The 19,116-nt window shown below is 36.5% G+C and overlaps 1 protein-coding gene and 2 pseudogenes across 1 annotated transcript in view; 2 read left to right on the top strand and 1 right to left on the bottom strand.

Annotated features, from left to right (window-relative positions):
- The window catches only part of MTMR8 (myotubularin related protein 8), a 128,287-nt gene that overhangs the window by 87,457 nt on the left and 21,714 nt on the right, over positions 1 to 19,116 (top strand).
- LOC105888340 lies at positions 8,739 to 11,659 on the bottom strand (annotated as a pseudogene).
- On the top strand, positions 13,330 to 13,908 carry LOC100945026 (annotated as a pseudogene).

Below are 19,116 nucleotides of genomic sequence, written 5' to 3'. Positions count from 1 at the left end.
GGGCTGAACTAGCATCTCCTGCTTGATTCAAACTGGCCAATGAGAAGGGTACCTGTGGGGTGGAACTTTTTGACTGTCAATATAAAGGGAAAGACTATGCCAGTCAGGGAGCATGGCCATTTGGAAATCTATACTTTAAGCTCCTGGCCGATGAATAAAGCCCTCCTCTTAGAAACGTGGTGTTTGCGTGCTCTTTCTCTTCGTTGGGCCATGTCTTTCTGCAACATAATCAAGCCAAGTATGCAATTTTTTTAGTCATTAAGAGCTTGCCTGTCTTGCATATCATGCAAAACTGCACTCAACATTTGCTAGCCATAGATAAAATTAACCTAGGGTAATAAAGACCCCACATTACTTCTGTCTTTTGGAGTACTCCGATTCAGTATCTTCCTTTCAGGCTGCTTAATGACCTAGATACCTAGACATGTAAGCCTTCTTTCTAATATCCTTCTTCCTTGAAAAGGAGTTTCCTTGCCTTACTCCCCTTTTCCATGCTGGCCTCTGTACTCATTCAACTGACTCATGCAAACCTGTTAAAGTGTTGTGCTTTCAAAAACCATACTGTGTGCTACTGCAACCTTATGGACACATCTTTTCCTTGAGAAGCACTAAAATCCCTCAAACTTAGTACAATGGCAATAAGGATGAAATTTTTGTGATGACCAAAAAATCAATACGGGGTAAACCAAGTGAGGAGGACAATTAACTGGCTAAAGAATGCTGGATGACCTTAAGTGTTTGGGACTCAGAATTTAGAACACCTCTGTATAAACTTGGCATGACATTGTTCTATGCTGTGTTACATGCTGTATTTTTCAGTCTCTCTGCTGTGCCTCATAAGTCTGGACAAGTGGTAGTATCAGTATTTGAGCAAATCCATCTCATCAGAACTGACTTTTGGGGTCACAGATACCAATTGCCCAGGGAAGAATGTCAGCCCACCTGCCAAAGGACACTAGGCAGGGACTTGACATTTTAAGAACATTGGGCTTGAATTAGAAACAGTGCATACCTGTGGACTGCATATGGATTACCACTGACCCAATAATGAGCTATAAAAAGAGAGCTCCCTGTGGCCAGGATGGTGATTTGGCATACTCTTAGTTGTCTAAATGACCTTGTCCCTGAGGACTGCTATGGCAGACAAACAGGCTGATAAGGCAGAAATATCAGTAAGTAGCTTAGCATGACTCTGTTATCATGACAATTATGTTGCCATGGATACTGTCATTCTAGTTCTTCAAGGGAAGTTCCTCACCCTTTGCCTGAGCTGGATAAACATTACTTAGACTGACAAAGCAAGGAAATTTATATTCCTACCCCTGCCAGGACCCCAAAGGAAGTATCTATCTCCCTCAAAAGGTACTCCAAACCATGAAGTAGGTGTACATTGGACCTTGCTTTTTGCTGAGACCTTCCCAGAGAAGAGTTAGGAGCCCAAACTCCTGGGGGAGATGAGTTGGAGAAGATCCTGGGGAAGTAGACTAATGCCTTTTAAGGGAAAAAGCATCAGGGTGTCACCACAATAGAGACTGGGACAATTTACCTTTTGTTTTGCCAGTAACCAGCAGCAAAGTAAAGACAGAAATACAAAAGAGGGGCTAGTTCTTATTAGGAAGAGAACATGTTCCCTCTCTTGCCCTCAGGTTCAGTCTGTCCTTAATAACCTGACCCAGGAACCAAATGAAAAAAGGGGCTGCCTGATAATATATATAAAACATATCCTGGGTGGTGCCCGGAGCTCAGTGGGTAAGGGTGCTGGTCATACACCCTGGGGCTGGCAGGTTTGAACCCAGCCAAGGGCTGCTAAAACAACAATGACAACTGCAACAAAAAATAGCTGGGTGTTTTGGTGGGTGCCTATAGTCCTAACTACTTGGGAGGGTAAGGCAAGAGAATTGCTTAAATCCAGGAGTTTGAAGTTGCTGTGAGCTGTGACGCCACAGCACTTTACCCAGGGTGACAGCTTGAGACTTTGTCTCCCAAAAAATAAATAAATAAATAAAAATATATCTTGGAGGGAGCAAGCTCCACCTAATAGTGAAATTAAGCAATTGGCTGCCAGAGTACAAAATGAACAAATGGTGTCAATGGTATAAGATCTCACACAGTAAGTGTGGAAGATAGGAATGACCCTCAAAGGAGTCCTTGGACCTCATTCCATATATATCTTATTGAAGTGAACTTTTATGGCTTGGAGGGCTACCCATTCTATTTTTGGCCTCATAAAAATAGATACCAATGGAAAACATTAGTCGAGGCCAAAGATCTTCATTAACGGTAGATGCTGAAGTGTGCTTATGAGGCAACATGTGGTGTGCAGCATGATGACTTGGCAAATCATAGGAGGTAGAATTGAGTCCTGAGCCTACCCACTTGTTTCTCAAGGAATGTTCCTATCAAGTTCTCTTTTAGGGCAATAATGGCTAATGGTAAAATAATTTAAAGGTCATACCTACGCTGGACTTAATAGAAACTCATGAAGGATAAATTCAAGTGTTGCCTATTAATTCTGCTGATCTTATCCCATCTGTCTAAATTATTCTCAACAGTGGTGCTACCCCTCCCCAGGCCAAGCAAACCATTATAGTCAGGCCCTGGTTCAGCCAAAACCCTGAGATGAACAATAAGGTCATATAAGATCCTAAGGGAAAAAAGGGGCATAAACTGGATGATCTTTCATAAACCAGTGGCACAATTACAATTGCTTACTAGATTTAGATTAAAATCTGCAGCAGGCATTTGAAGACAGTTTTACCTTGAAAGCCTACCCAGATCTTCTCCAATGTCAGGGACCTGTCCTTGCCCTCTATAGTTATCTAATAGTTGCAGAAGCTGGCTGCTTCCAGCAATCACCCTTTGACTACATTAACTGTACTTTGGCTTCAAAAACTAAATAACACTGGTAGGCTCTGTTGGATATAGGTGCTCAAATCGCCCTAATCCCAGGAAGAAGTCAGGGTCTGGCACTCTTCTCACCCCTAACCTTGCCCAGGGGCTTATTAGCTTGAAAGAAAAATTATTTAAAGGATCACTAATGGGCCTAGTTCTGCTAAAAGATGCTTTGATTCTTGTTATGCCACCGGAGACTATCCTTTTTCTCATTATTTAAATAGACTTCCTTTAGTCACTAAATAATCTCATGGAACAAACTTAATGTGCTACCTGCTGAGAGCCAGTTAACCTTCCCTTCTATCTGTGTAGGTGGTAAATATGGCATAGTACCAGCTAAGGCAACACATTGAAGCATTAGTGTCTATCACAGCTGACTTAGTTAAAGAAAAGGTATTGATTCCTACTCTTACACCTTTGAATTCTCTGGTATGACCTGTACTTAAGGCCAGTAATAATAAATGGAGGTTAGCTATAGAGAGTTAAATAAAGCTGTACTCTGTATTAGTACATCTTTATAAGATATCACTACAGTAACGTGTGACATTCAAAATAACATAGGTAAATGTTGTGGAATTACAGACTTAGTTTGGGCACGTCTATTATTAAGAATGTTATATTCAGTAAGCATTTTGCAGGAAAGTCAACCACAATTCACTTTTGTGGGTCAACAGTACACCTTTTCCATGTGCCTATGAGATACTTACATAGCCCTGTGACTGCACATATGCAGACATGACCTAGATGCATGCCCCACATTCCCAGAAGAAATTTAGCTTTCACATTATATTGGGGTTTAGGATTTCAATCTATGAATTTGGGGAGGACATAAACATTCAGTTTATAGCAGAATGTTAACTGCTCCACATAGAGTATATGATCTTTCCCAGTCTGTAAAATTTTAGGCTACCTTAGGAACTCACAAAGGCGAACTATTTCTAATCTAGCAAAAGTTCCCAGTGCTCCAACCTTCCACGCTGATAAAGAAGGTCCAACATTTGATAAGAATAGTTGGATTCTGGCTCTAACACACTCTTTATCACCAATATTTGCTACTGAGTCACCTATAAGTCTAACTTTTTAGTGAAAACCTGAGCAAAAGCAGGTGCTAGATAAACTAAAGGAGGCTATCACTATGGCTCTTTCACTAGTCTTCTGAAGAAAAGACTTAAAATGAAAAGTTTCTGACACCCCAAAATTTGTTTTCTAGAGCCTTTTGACCAAATGGACAGATAAACCAAAATATAAGAACTAAAGCTGCAGAGTTCTCAGAATATAACAAGAGAAAATCTTCATGACATTGGGTTTGAGAATGATCTCTTGGATATGACAAGAAAAGCACAGGCAACAAAGAATAAATTGATACACTGTATTTTATCAAAATTTTTATGCATCAAAGGACACTATCAAGAGAATAAAAAGATAACCAGAGAATGGAAGAAAATATTTACAAATCATATATATGGTAATGAATATTCAGAATATATAAATAACTGAAACTCAACCACAAGAAACAAACAACTCAATTCAAAAATAGGCAAAGGACTTAAAAGACATTTTTCCAAAGAAGATACACAAATGTATAATAAACACACAAAAATATGCTCAAAGTCATTAGTCATTATTAATTACTATTAACCACTTCATACCCATCAGGATACCTACTATCTAAAAACACTGAGAAAAAAATTATCAGCAAGGATAAAGAGAAATTGGAACACCTATACATTGCTGGTGGGAATGTAAAAATGGTATAGCCACTGTGGAAAACAATTTAGTAGTCCCTCAAAAAGTTAAATATAAAATGATCATATGATCTAACAATTTCACTTCTAGGTATATACCCAGTAGAACTGGAAGCAGGAACTCAAATAGACACTTGTAAATTAAGGCTTACAAGCAGAATTATTCACAAAAGCCAAAACATGGAAGCAATCCAAGTGTCTATTAGGAGACAAACAAAATGTGGTATATCTATGCAGTGTAATATATTAGCCTTAAGAAGGAATGAAGTCTGATACATAGTATAATATCAAAGGACCCTGAGAACAATGATCCTAATACATCAATTATTATCATTTTTTTGAGACAAAGCTTTGCTTTGTCACCCTCGGTAGAGTACCATGGCGTCATAGCTCACAGCAACCTCAAACTCCTGGGCTCAAGTGATTCTCTTGCCTCAGCCTCCTGAGTACCTGGGACTACAGGTGCCTGCCACAAAGCCCAGCTATTTTTAGAGATGGAGTCTTGCTCAGGCTGGTCTTGAACCAGTCAGCTCAGGCAATCCACCTGCCTTGGTCTTCTAGAATGTTAGGATTACAGCATGAGCAATCTTTCCTGGCCTAATGCACCAATTATTGATGAAAAAAAAAGAATTGGGAGAGGTGGAAAAATTATCTTACTATACACAGTCTGAAATAAATTCACTTCAATAATAATGATATAGGTAGGGTGAAAGTAAAAAAGATGGAAAGAGATATAAAAACATATATGAATGCAGGAGTGGCATTAATATCAGATAAAGTATACTTTAGAAGAAGAGAAATTGCCATAGACAAAGTGAGACATTACATAGTGATAAAAGTATCAATTCAAAAAATAGCAACCTTAAATGTAAATGCATCAGGCAACAAAGATATAAGATATGAGAAGCAAATACTGATAGAGATGAAAGAAATAATAAGCACATTATAGATAGGGCAGGAAATACCAATACCCTATTTTCAATAATTGATAATAATTGAATAATTGTTCTATTAATAATTATATAGGTTGGGCATGGTGGCTCATGCCTATAATCCTAGCACTTTGTGGGGCTGAGCAGGTGGATTTCCTGAACTCAGACTCTGTCTCTACTGAAAACAGAAAATCAAGCTGGAAGTTGTGGCTCGTGCCTGTCGTCCCAGCTATTCAGGAGGCTGACGCAAAAAGAACTCTTAAGCCCAAGAATTTGAGGTTGCTGTGAGCTATGACGCCAGGGTACTCTACTCAGTGCCACAGCCTAAAACTCTATCTCAAAAAAAGAAAATTAAAAAACACAAAAATATAATTATATAGAAAATCAACAAGGACACAGAAGAACTTAACGTAATCAGCAGGATACAATCCACATTTATATACTATTCTACCCCCAAACAGAAGACTATACATTGCTTACCTTTAAGATGTTTTCAGCTTAAAATAGTGTGAGAATAAGATTCCTTTTAAAGCCTCAGAGCAACCAAATAGAAAAAAATTACAATAGATACACAAACCAAAAAAGAAAAACAACAAGAGTCAAGTTTTATTACTATACAAAACCACCAAAACACAAAGGAAAACAAGATAGGAAGAAAAAAACAAAGGATTTAAAAACAACCAGAAAACAACAAAATTGGAAAAGCGAGTTCTTATCTATTAACAGTAACCTTGAAAATAAACAGAATAAATTCTAGAATTAAAAGATATAGAGTGGTCAAATGAATAATAATAAAAAAGAATTAACGACAGGATTTCTACAAGAAACCAACTTCATCTAGAAGGATATATGTACACTGAAAGTAAAGAAAATAAAACTGATGTTCTACATAAATGAAACCAAAAGATAGTAGAAGTAGCTATAACAGATAAAATAGACTTTAAGTCAAAAACCACAAAAAGAGAAAAGAAAGCCATCATATAATGATAAGGGGATCAATTCTACAAGAGAATATAAGAATTGTAAATATATATGCTCCAACACTAGAGCACCCAAATAATTATTGTAACTCTAATTGCAATTATCGTAACTCTAATTGGAGAGATAGACTACAATACAATAATAGAACATGACTTCAACATGCCACTCTCAGACAAAAAATAAACATCAGATTTAAATTACACACTAAACCAAATGGACCTAACAGACATTTATAGAACACTCCATCCAAAATCTGTAGAATACACATTATTCAAGAGCACATAAAATATTGCCTGTGAGAGATCATAAATTAGGCCACAAAACAAGGCTTACCAAACTCATGAAGATCAAAATTATTTCAAGTATGTTTTCTGAGCACAATGGCATGAAACTAGGAGAAAATTCAGAAACATTACATATACATGAAAATTAAACAACATGCTTTTGAACAACCAATGAGTCAATGAAGAAATTGAAAGGAAATTAAAAAATTTCTTAAGACAAAGGAAAATAAAAACACAATGTACCAAAACCTCTGGCATATACAAAAAGCAGTTCTAAGAGGTAAGTTTGAAACAATAAGCTCCTACATAAAAAAAGAAGAAAGCTCTCAGAAACCTAATGATATACCTAAGGTATTAGAAATGTCAACAAACTAAACCTAAAATTAGAAGAAGGAAGGAAATAATAAAAATCAGAACAGAAATAGAGACTATAAAACAATAATAAAAATCAATGACAGAGTTGCTTTCTGGAAAAGATAAACAAAACTAACAAACCGTTAGCCATATAATAAGAAAAGGGAGAAGACTCACGATCAGAGAAGAAAAAAGCAGCATTGTAACTGATATCATAGAAATAAAAAGGATCATGAGGCACTATTAGAAATAATTATGTGCCTCCAAATTGTATAACTTATAAGCAATAGATGAATTTTTGACACATGCAAACTTCCAAGATTCAATAATAAAGAAATAGAAAATCTGAATGAAGTAAAACCAAGCAATGAAATCAAAATAGTAATAAAAAGTCTCCCATCCAGGAAAAGCCCAAGATCTGAGGGCTTCACTGCTAATTTTTACCAAACATTTAAAGGACTAATCCTAATTCTCCTAAACTATTCAAGAAAATTGAAGAGGAGGGGCTACATCCAAACTCATTCTATGAGGCCATAGTTATCCTGATACAGAAAAACAAAGAAGGACACAAAAAAGGAAAACTATAGATCAATGAACATGAATGCAAAAATCCTCAAAATACTAGCAAACATAATTTAACAGTACATTAAAAAAAAAAAACAACATTCACTCTGATCAAGTAGGATTCATCCCACGGATGCAAGAATGGTCTAACATATGCCAATCAATAAATATGATGCATCATATTAATAGAATGAAAAATGAAAAGCATAGAAGCAGGAAAGCAACATTTGAAAAAAATCAACATCCTTTCATAACAATTAGGTATGGAAGATATGCATTTCTAAATTCAACATCTTTTCATGATAAAAACTCTTAACAAATTAGGTACTGAAGATATGCATTTCAATACAGTAAAGGCCATATCACAAATCCACAGATAACATCACATTAAACAGGGAAAAGTTAAGATTTTTCCTTAAGACCTGGAACAAGACAAAGTTCTCTATTTCTACCATTTCTATTATAAATAGTACTGTAAGCCCTGCACAGAGCAATTAGGCAAGAGTAAAAGATAAAAGGCATCCACATTGCAAAGGAGGAAGTCAAACTATCCCTGGTTACAAGTAACATGATTATATACAATTGACACTCAAACAATGCAGGAGTTAGGTGCATTGACCCTTGCCCAGGGAAAAAATATGTATAACTTTTTTTTTCTATATCACTTAGATCAAATAATTTATTTTTAGCCTTTGTAGAATTTATAAGAAATTAACATATGACTTTGTCGCTTCTTAGATTAGTTTACCATACCCAACATTTTTTCCTATGACGACAGTTGTGAGGCATCATTTTTTTTAGGGAATGGTGTGTGTATGTATGTTTGTGTATATATGTCTATGTGTATGTGTATATATACATAAATTTTGTATATCTTCACTATTTTTTATTTTTTTAAATGCAGCTGTGCTTGAAAATATATCTTAATTCTTGTGATAGCTTTAAACTGCTAATAAACTCAGGGGCCTTAACTAGGTAAAGTCTTTTTACATAGGTGAAAGCTGGAAAAGCTTTGGGCCTTTTGTCAACAGGTTACCTTGATCATTTAGTGATCCAATAAGGTTTTCAAATCAGCAACTTGAAGGTTTAGCTCTTTGGCAATCTGCCAAAGTTGATGAAGTTGAAATAAATTATAGTAAGTTCTTTCAGAAATGTTGTTGAGAGCAGAAATAAATCTTTTGGCTGCTGACCTGTTGCTCATTCCAGAACTGTGCTGGGATTGCTCAAAATCTAGGTTCCCAAATTCACCAGACTAAGTTCCTAGCATGCTATCTTTCATAATTTCAACTATATCCTCAGCATCTTCTTTTATTACTTCCTCTCTCAATTCCAACCTTGCTTATGCCTCTGTTAGATGAATGAAAGATTTTAGCTGCCTAGTGGTGATTGGTGAGCTATTTAACACTTGACTCTGTTTCTGGAGATCCAGGTAAAAGTTTCGAAGAACTTGTGCAGCTTCTGTGGATAGCCTTGGGTAGACATATTGCCGAGCATAGCCAGTGTACTTTCTCAGCAGCTGGTTGGGAATGGGATCTATTGTTTCTCTAGGAACCACCTTTAGTCTTTCTGATAATGGTTTCTTAGAAATCACTTCAAGTATAGAATATTTGATTCTTGATTACTCATAGGAGCTACTGTAACACTGCTAACAGCTCTTATTGCAATCACATGTTTGAGACAAATAATCATGATGCTCATTTGTTGTGTCTAACAAGATGAAGACCAAATCAAATCTTGATAGTACAGCACTATCCATTTTCAAAGTCTCAGAAACTGTTTTGACTTTATTGTAGTGTCTTCCAACTGTATTTGCAGCTGCAATAATGGAAGTTCTTGCAGGAAGGCTGCAAATCACACCACCCTTAGCAAGACTAATACTTTGCGATTCCATGGCTTCTAACAAGGCTTGATGTTGATTCTCTATCTTATCAAAGTCATCTATTCCACAAATACCTTGATTAGCAGGCACCAACTTCCAAAGCAAAATCTCCAGAGGAATTATCTTTTGAAAGAGTTACATTCAGACCAGAGGTCGTGGTATTATTACACATGTACAGGACACATGGAGCAACATTGCATACTGCCTGCAGCATCTGACTCTTTCCTAAGTCCGGATCTCCAACAATAAGGATGTGTAGGTCTCCTCGAATCAGAATTGTTTTTCTCATCTGCATATTTATGACTTCCTCCAAAGAGTGCTAAAGCCAAACCTGCTTTAACAAGTTTGTGATCAAAAATGACAGGGCAAAGCAAGTTGACAATGAATTTAAACAGGTTTTCTTCAGTGTGAGTTTCTTAGATGGCATAGAGTTCTTTAGGGGAAAACTCTATCAAAATTCCATGCTTACACCCATCCTTAGAAGCCTTTGTTTTCTGTCCTTTGCTATGGCAAATAGAATTTACTTCAATGTACAAAAGGTCAATGCACTTGTCATTCTTATTTTGAAAACCTTCTTCAGCATTTGAGACTTTGACAATTCCATTAACAGTCACTGCGTCTCCTGGGACACAGCTATCCAAAAGATCACATACAAGCTCACATTCTATTGTTCTTGGAATTTGACCTGCTTTTCATTGATCATCAGATATCAGCTCTTGGATCTTAATTGACTACTAGTCCAGCATAACTGTGAGGAGAGCTGTGAAGAGCAGTGAAGGATTTCCTGCTACACGCAGGCACAGGACACTTTGTCAGAAGAGTATATTTTCCATCTGGAAGAGAAATACTCTGAACTTCTCTACATGCAGCACAAAGAAAATCCATCTTGATGCAAAAAGGCTTTATATTACTGACATGAGCCACTGTTCCTCTTAGAACAATGTATTTTCCATAGTAATCTGCTCAGACATTTTTGCATTGTGTCAAAGGCTCATAGTTGTATACCTTTGCATGAATGTGTGACACATTTCCCATTGTTTCTCCATCACCAGAAAATCATTCTTGGGCTTGTAATTCAGCTGCATGCATTCCTTAATTAATATCTGATGTACTGCCAAACCCATGTAAGGCAAGGTTTCCCCAGGAGTATCTCTTAGTTCCCTTGCTATACTTGATATCAAGTGAGTTATTTCATTGTCTTTTGTCAGTTATTTAAAATCCACCAATATACTTCCCTTTCTTTCTATTTCATCCTTATCATATTGTAGCAGGAAACCAACACAGACAGAAGACTCCAGGCACCAATTGATTAGAGGAAGCAGGTTTATTCCGGCTGGGGGGGGGGTAACTCGGAACAATAGTGTGTCTCCAAAACCGAGCCCCCAACTCAATCCCTTGCCTCTCCTTTATCTACTTTTCAGGGTGGGAGTGCACATGATGGTCATAAAACAGAGAGACATGACATCATCCTCAAGGTCCCGGGCGCAAGCGGGAAGGTCAGATTCACCCTCATCCTTAAGACAGGTTGGACCACCTGTCCTCAAAGGCAACAGAAGTCCAGGGAAGTTACTAGGTTACAATCTAGGCCCCACGAATCTAGGCTTCCTGTATGTCAAGGAAGAAACATACAGACAACAGAAATGCCTGTGGCTTGGCTGAGGCCTACACAGGGAGGCTAGGACAGATACTTTTAGTTTTGCTTTTACTTTCTTGCCTCAATATAAATCAACATACTTTGTGAAAAATTTTACAAATACTTGAATCTTCTCAATAAAAAGAGAGCTATCACTGCAAATTTCAGAGAAATAAAGCTTCCAGCCTTTTATGTGGTATGAATTTATCCAATATTGATAGAAGTAGCAAAGACTGTGAGGTTTGTCCAGAATTATGTTTTCCTGTGGTTTTACTCAAGTTAGGTCTGTATTCTCTTTCTCTCCATTTTCCTGAAAAGTTCCTACTACTTCTTCCAGTTTCCCAGCTTTGAAATTTTCCTCATCCAAAACCTCTGACTCTATGCTCTCCATTCATGTCTCAAGCTAAAGTCCAAACTTCCCTTAAATTCCATTTTGGCACATCTGTCCACATATAACTTTTGATTTAACTAAATTAGTTAAATCTGCTTTGGATCAGATGCCTTGCCAACAACATAAACAGTTGATTAAACACGTATTTTGTATGTTACACATATCATATATTATTATATTCTTAAAACAAAGAATATTACTAAAAAACATAAGAAATGTAAAATATTTATACTATTCTTTAAATGGATCACCATAAATGTCATTTTTTAAAAATTTAAGACAGAGTCTTACATTGTCACCCCTGATGGAGCACCATGGTGTCATAGCTCACAGCAACTTCAAACTTCTGGGCTCAAAGCAATTCTCTTGACTCAGCCTCCTGAGTAGCTGGGACTATAGGTGGCTGTCACAACACCTGGCTATTTTTAGAGGCAAGGTCTTGCTCTTGCTCAGGCTGGTCTCAAACCTGTGTGCTCGGGTAAATCACCCATCTTGGCCTCCCAGAATGCTGGGATTATAGGCGTAAGCCACTTTGCCCAGCCTCATCATAAATGTCTTCATCCTCACTATCTTCATGTTGAAGATATGGCTGAGGAGGAAGAGAAGGAAGTATTGGTTTTGCTGTCTCAGGGTGACAGAGGAAGAAAATCCACATATAAGTGTATTGGAACAGTTCAAAACTGTTATTCAAGGGTCAACTGTATTTAGGAAACTGTAAAGACTCCACTAAAAAACTGTTAGAACTATATAAAGTCAGTAAAGTTACAAGATAAAAAATCAATATACAACAATCAGTGGTGTTTTTACACATAAATAGTGTGTCATGTGAAAGAGAAATCAAGAAAATAAAATCTCACTTACAATAGCTACAAAGCAATATGATACATAGGAATAAATTTAACTGAGTACATGGAAAAGCTCTTCTCTGAAAACTATAAAACACCGATGGAAGGAACTGAAAAGAAAATAAATAAAAGATATCCCATTTTCATGAATTGGAAATCTCCATACTTCCCAAAGCAATATACAAATTCAATGAAATTCTTATCAAAATATCAATGGCAAAAAAAATATATCAATGGCATGCTTTGTATAAATACAAAAATATTTCTAAAATTCATATGAAATCACAAAAGACTCTGAATTGCCAAAACAATCTTGAGTAAAATTTTTTAAAAAGCTGGGGGCATCCGACTACCCAACTTCAAAAAATATATAAAGCAACAGTAACTGAAGCAGCATGGAGCTTGCATAAAAATAGACACATAGACCAATGGTACAGAGTAAAGAGCACAGAAAGAAATGCATGCATCTATAGCCAAATGATTTTTTAGAAAGATACAGAGAACATATGTTGGGGAAAGGATAATCTTACATAAATGGTGATGGAAAAAATTGGACCTCCATATGTAGAAGGTTGAAACAGGACCTCTATCTTTTACCATATATAAAAATCAACTCAAAATGGCTTAAAGACTTAAATCTAAGACCTAAAGCTATGAAACTACCAGAAGAAAAAATAGGAGAGTCATTTCATGATATTGGACTGGACAAGAATCTTTTGAATATGACTCCAAAAGCAAAAATAGGCTGGGGGTGGGGCGGGGGCAAGTGTAGTCTCTTTGCCTCATTGCCACCTAGCACTGAGTGGACAACGCGCAGGTCCCTGGCACCATGAAGATCTGGACTTTGGAGCACGTCTTTGACGACCCATGGAAAACTGTTACATGCTGTGATGCAGAAATATCCAAACCCTATGAACCCAAGTGTGTTTGTAGTTGATGTGTTAGACACGTAGATCACTCAGGAAAGCTGCACAGCCATAGACTTCTCAGCATAGATTGGGGACTGCCTTCCATTGTGAAGTCTCTTATTGGTACAACAAGAACCAAAACATATGTGCAAGAACATTCTGTAGTTGATCCTGTGGAGAAGACAATGGAACTTAAATCTACTAATATTTCATTTACAAATATGGTTTCAGTAGATGAGAGACTTATATACAAACCACATCCTCAGGACCCAGAAAAAACTATTTTGATTCAAGAAGCCATAATCACTGTGAAAGGAGTCAGCCTTAGCAGTTACCTTGAAGGACTGATGGCAAGTACCATATCTTCGAATGCTAGCAAAGGCCGAGAAGCAATGGAATAGGTAATACATAAATTAAATGATGAGATTGAAGAACTGACAGCTTCAGCAAGAGGAAGCATAAGGACCCTGACAACAGCAGCATCATTTGTAGAAAAATGATAATGAAAGTTTGTAGACAGTGTTGGGTCCCCCAGGTCTTTACAAGCTGACAATATATTTATTTTTTATTTAAAAAATACCACTATATTTTAGGTATAATTTTTTTTAGTAAGCTGATGTAAGGCTATGTGACTTTTCATCAAAACAGAGATGTAGGGCTTCTAAATAAAAGGGATCATCTGAAATTAATGTTGTTTGAAATGACTTTTCAATTTTAAGAGTTCCAGTATTGATGTGAAAATTTAACAGTTTTTTTTAAGTACTTGGAAATTGGTATTGACATTTAATCTCCTAAAGTAGAATTTTAAGGCTTTTTATGCACTGGAGCTTCACCTGGCTTTGGACAAACCCCCAAACAAAGCAGAGTCACCTATTCCATATACAAAATCACCCTGCTGCTGGAAACTTCAGCAACTGCATGAGGGAACTTACTTTACAAGAAGAAATTATGGATTTTTAAAAGATAGTAATTTGTATAAAATAATTTGTTCTGCTATAAACTACCATTAAAAACCACAGTGTTTTAGTTTTGTACTTAAATAATTTTGGCATGAAAATTACCTCTAAAGTAATATATGGCTCCAACAAAAGTGTGATATTATTGTATTAAAGGGACTTTATTGATTTGCCAAAGCTTTCTGATTTAGTAAAGGTGCTGTGTTACCTTCCATGGATTTGTACTTCGTGATTTAGTATGCTGTGCCATGGGCTGATTATGTGAAGTTAAAAAATAGTCATTATCTGAGTTTCGTAGCACTCTAAACTTAAACAGAAGAACAACTGTTCACATCTTTTAGCAATTCACATTTGCCCAACTTATAAATCGCCATGTGTCAAAATCATGGTTTTGTAATTGCTAAGGCATGATATATCAGGTTATTTGAATATAATTACTTTTTGAAGTAACTGTGACCACAAAACATCTTTTTTACATGAAGAGCTGTACATCATTTGAAATTACTCAAATGATATCTTGATTTGCAGTGCAAACCGCAGGTACTTAATATTTTTAATAATATGGTGCCATTGTGAGAGGTGAGGGTGGTGAGAAAGAACAAAGAATAATTGAGGTGGGGAGAGGATGGTCCTAAACTAACCACTAAGTGAATTGCACTGAATCTTTTTTTTTTTTTTTTTTATGGAAAATCCTTATTTTGGATACCAGAGGGCAGCTGCAAATGCTTCATATTTTGTAGCAGGCAATGATCAACTACTAAATAATATCTTTGATATTTGCATTTGTAGCACACAGAGTATTTTTGTTAAAAGGTGATTAGCTGTTACCTTTATTTTACAATGCAAAATGAGATAAACAAGTCAGATTTCTTATAAAAGAGACCAGTTAATATATGTACATAAACCATAGAAATGATATAAATAACTACTTTAAAATTGTTTTTCTACTTAAAATACTGTTCAGCTTAGGACTTCTTAGCATATTTGTAAAAGCAGGCTAAATCTGATAAAATTTCTGATTTTCCTTTAGTAACCAGAGATGGTCTTTTATAACTGAAATAACATTCAGCAAAACAAAACATTGCTAAATACTAATATTTGAAAAGATTGTTTTGTATAATTTCTGTTAATTATAGTTGTCCTGAAAAAGGTGTAATGCCACAATGATAAAAGAATTAGAAATAGGCAGCTCCTGTGGCTCAGTGAGTAGGGTGCCGGCCCCATACACCCAGGGCCAGCCAAACTGAAACAAACAAACAAAAAAATAGCTGGGCATTGTGGTGGGTGCCTATAGTCCCAGCTACTCAGGAGGCTGAAGCAAGAGAATCACCTAAGCCTGAGAGCTGGAGGTTGCTGTGAGCTGTGACGCCACAGCACTCTTCCAAGGGCAAAAAAGTGAGACTCTATCTCAAAAAAAAAAAAAAATTAGAAACAAATCTTTATCCTTCATTTGATGTTTTAAGTTCTGACCTAATGATAAATTTTTATAAATTTTTATTTTCCAGTACAATTAATTATCTTTTTTTATATAAGTAGTAATTCATACCTGTTATCTGTTAAAATATAAATAAACAGTAAGCAAATGCACTTAAGGGGACTAAACTGGAATAAATTCTTCCAATAAAAAAGAAATAAAACTTGGATTATTCAGCATCTCACCCTATTTAATATTAAAAATGAACTTGAAATAAAACTTGAACTATTGAGCACCTCACTCTATTTAATATTAAAAATGAACTTAATTAAGGAAAACCATTCTTAATAAGAACTTTCTTTTAACTTTTAAAAAAAGCAAAAATAGACGAATGTGATTAAATAGAACTAAGAAACTTCTTCTGCACAGCAAAGAAAACAATAAACAGAGTGAAGAGAAAATTTAAAGAATGGGAAAAAATATTTGCAAATTATGTATCTAGCAGGGGGTTAATATCTAGAATATATAAAGAATTCAAATGACTAATGATTCAATAGCAAAAACTGAAAAAATCTGATTAAAATGGTCAAAAAAACTCTTAATAGGCATTTCTCAGAAGACAACATGCAAATGGACAATAGATATAGGAGAATTGCAACACCACTCATCAAGGAAAAGCAAACCAAACCAGAATGAGATATCACTTCACCCCAATTAGAATGGCTATTATCAAAAGACAATGGCTGGGTACTGTGGCTCATTTCTGTAATCATAGCACTTTAGGAGGCCAAGTCAGTTGGATTGCTTGAGGTTAGGAGTTTGAGACCAGCCTGTACAAGAACAATACCCCATTTCTACAAAAAATAGAAAAATTGGCTTGGCACCCATAGCATAGTGGTTATGGCACCAGCAATGTACACCGAGGCTGGTGGTTTGAGCCCAAATGGGGCCAGTTAAACAACAATGACAACTGCATCAAAAAATAGCTGAGCACTGTGGTAGGCACCTGTAGTCCCAGCTAGTTGGGAGGCTGAGGCAAGAGAATCACTTAAGCCCAAGAGTTTGAGGTTGCTGTGAGCTGTAATACCACAGCTCTTTACTGAGAGTGACATGGTGAGACTTTCTCAAAAAAATGTGTGTGCAGAGTGCAGTGGTGCATACCTATAGTTCCAGCTACTTGGAAGGCTGAGGTGGGAGAGTCACTTTAGCCCAGTAGTGTGAGGTTGCAGTTATCTATGATAATGCTATAGCATTCTAGCCCTTGCAACAAAGTAAGACCCTGTCACATATAAAATAAATGACAAAAAATAAAAACGTTAAATGTATAAGCTTTTAAAAAAACCGAAGATAAATGTTGGCGAGGACACAGGAAAGGGAGCCCTTGCATGCTATGAATGGGAATATAAAATTATTACAGCAATTATGGAAAAAAGTACAGAGGTTCCTTAAAAAATTAAAAATATATGGATGGTGCCTATGGCTCAGTGAGTAGGGTGCTGACCCCATATACCAAGGGTGGCGGGTTCAAATCCCACCCCAGCCAACAAAAAATAGCCGGATGTAGTGGTGGGCGCCTGTAGTTCCAGCCACTCAGGAGGTAGAGGCAAGAGAATTGCCTAAGCCCAGGAGATGAAGGTTGCTGTGAGCTGTTTGATGCCACAGCACTCTACCAAGGGCGATAAAGTGAGGCTCTGTCTCTACCAAAAAAAAAAAAAACTTAAAAATATGACTATGATATAATCCAGCAATCTCATTACTAAGTACATATCCAAAGGAAATGGAATCAGTTTGTCAAAGAGACATCAACACTCTCTTGCTTAGTGAAGCACTACTTACATTAGCCAAAACACAAGATAATACTATTCAGCCATAAAACAATAAAATATTGTCATTCACAGCAACATAGATGAACTTAGAGGACATTTTGTTAAGTAAAATAAACCAGGCACAAAAAAAACAAACACGATATGATTTTCCTCATAAGTTTATAGTCAAAAAAGTCTATTTTATGAAAGTAGAGTAAAATAGTGGTTGCCAGAGGCTAAGGAGGATAGGGGAGAGATGGTCAGTAGGTGCACCATTTATGTAATACTGTTAGATAGAAAGAAATAGTTCTGGTCTTCTATGTGACAGTATAGTCACAATAGGGTGACTATAACAAATAACCATGTATTATGTGTTTCAAGGTATCTAGAAGAGAAGATTTTGAATGTTATCACCACAAAGACATGATAAATGTTTAGTGATGGATATAGTAATTCACTCATTTGGTATAAGACAAGACATTTTGATCATTATACAATGTATGCATGCATTGAACTATCGCCCTACAGACCATAAATATGTACAATTGTCATGTGTCACTTATTAAGTTTAAAAACACAACACAATATCACCGTACTCCAATTAGAATGGCTCATAACAAAAAGAGAAAAGATGCAAGTGTTGGTGAGGATGTCACAAGGGAACTTTAAAACATATTATGAAAAACAGCATGAAAATTCCTCTAAAAATTAATACAATCCAGTAATGAAATTAGTGCATCAAAGAGATATTGGTACTACCATGTTTACTGAAGCACTATTCATACTGGAAAAAGTACAAAATCAGCCTTAGTGTCCATAAATTAAAGAAAATGTAGTATACAGTGCTGGGCTAGAAAGAAACAGGGGACATTATATATAAGACAATATGGGACATTATGTATAAGATAAGGTGAAAGTCCATCTCACCTTGTCAATCCTCATTGTTACAGTTGTAGGTTTTTGATTTTTTTTTAAACTGGTAATCTGTTGTAAATACACTGCCACAAGTTTTAAAATAATAAGTATAAATAAGTGCAAACATTCCATCTAAAACACTACCCTAATTCAGTGGAAAGTCACTCAAGTCAATGTGGCCCCTGCTACCATAGATATATATCATAGAGCAGGTATACTCAAACTTTCAGCTGCGGGCCATATGCAGCCGACCTAGGACATTTATCCAGCCCGCCAGGTGTTTTTGCCATGGCTGCCTGTCCCGCGTAGCAACCAACTCATCCTGGGGCCTGCAGACTGGCTCTCCAACTATTTGATGTACAGTGAACTGGACCCCCTGTTTAAAAAGATTTGTTGCAAGAAAATGAGGCCCATTGGAGAGAAAGAGCACGCAAACACCACGTTTCTAAGAGGAAGGGCTTTATTCATCGGCCAGGAGCTTAAAGTATAGATTTCCAAATGGCCATGCTCCCTGACTGGCATGGTCTTTCCCTTTATATTGACAGTCAAAAAGTTCCACCCCACAGGTACCCTTCTCATTGGCCAGTTTGAATCAAGCAGGAGATGCTAGTTCAGCCC

The sequence above is a fragment of the Otolemur garnettii genome, unplaced genomic scaffold, assembly GCF_000181295.1.
Source record: "Otolemur garnettii isolate 467f Iridium unplaced genomic scaffold, OtoGar3 scaffold00290, whole genome shotgun sequence".
NCBI classification, from domain to species: Eukaryota; Metazoa; Chordata; class Mammalia; order Primates; family Galagidae; genus Otolemur; species Otolemur garnettii.
This window is presented reverse-complemented; position numbering and strand designations above follow the sequence as displayed.